Source organism: Sinocyclocheilus grahami, unplaced genomic scaffold (genome assembly GCF_001515645.1).
Source record: "Sinocyclocheilus grahami isolate Dianchi unplaced genomic scaffold, SAMN03320097.WGS_v1.1 scaffold1753.1, whole genome shotgun sequence".
Classification (NCBI taxonomy): Eukaryota; Metazoa; Chordata; class Actinopteri; order Cypriniformes; family Cyprinidae; genus Sinocyclocheilus; species Sinocyclocheilus grahami.
In genome coordinates, this window is record NW_015506932.1 from 23,824 (window position 1) to 24,166 (window position 343).

A 343-nucleotide genomic window follows, 5' to 3' on the forward strand; every position below is an offset into this window, starting at 1 on the left:
TCATATACTCCTAAGATGGCTTGAGGGTGAGAAAATTTGTGGAAATTTTCATTTTTGGGTGAACTATTCCTTTAATGCCTACAAATATGCATAATATTGTGAGCACTAACTTGACATGTGACTTAAATATTTAATAAGTAACACTGAGTTACATGAATCATGGCTAACTTTGAATGGACTCTTTTCATATCTCCACAGTTACCAAAAACACAAGTGTAGTTAAATTTATTAAATACATTTTTAAGTGTATTTGATAAAAGCGTCTGTAAAAAAAAAAAAAAAAAAAAGTTTCAAATGCTGCATTTGAAACATTTATTAAGAACTAAATTATTTTACTTTTTTT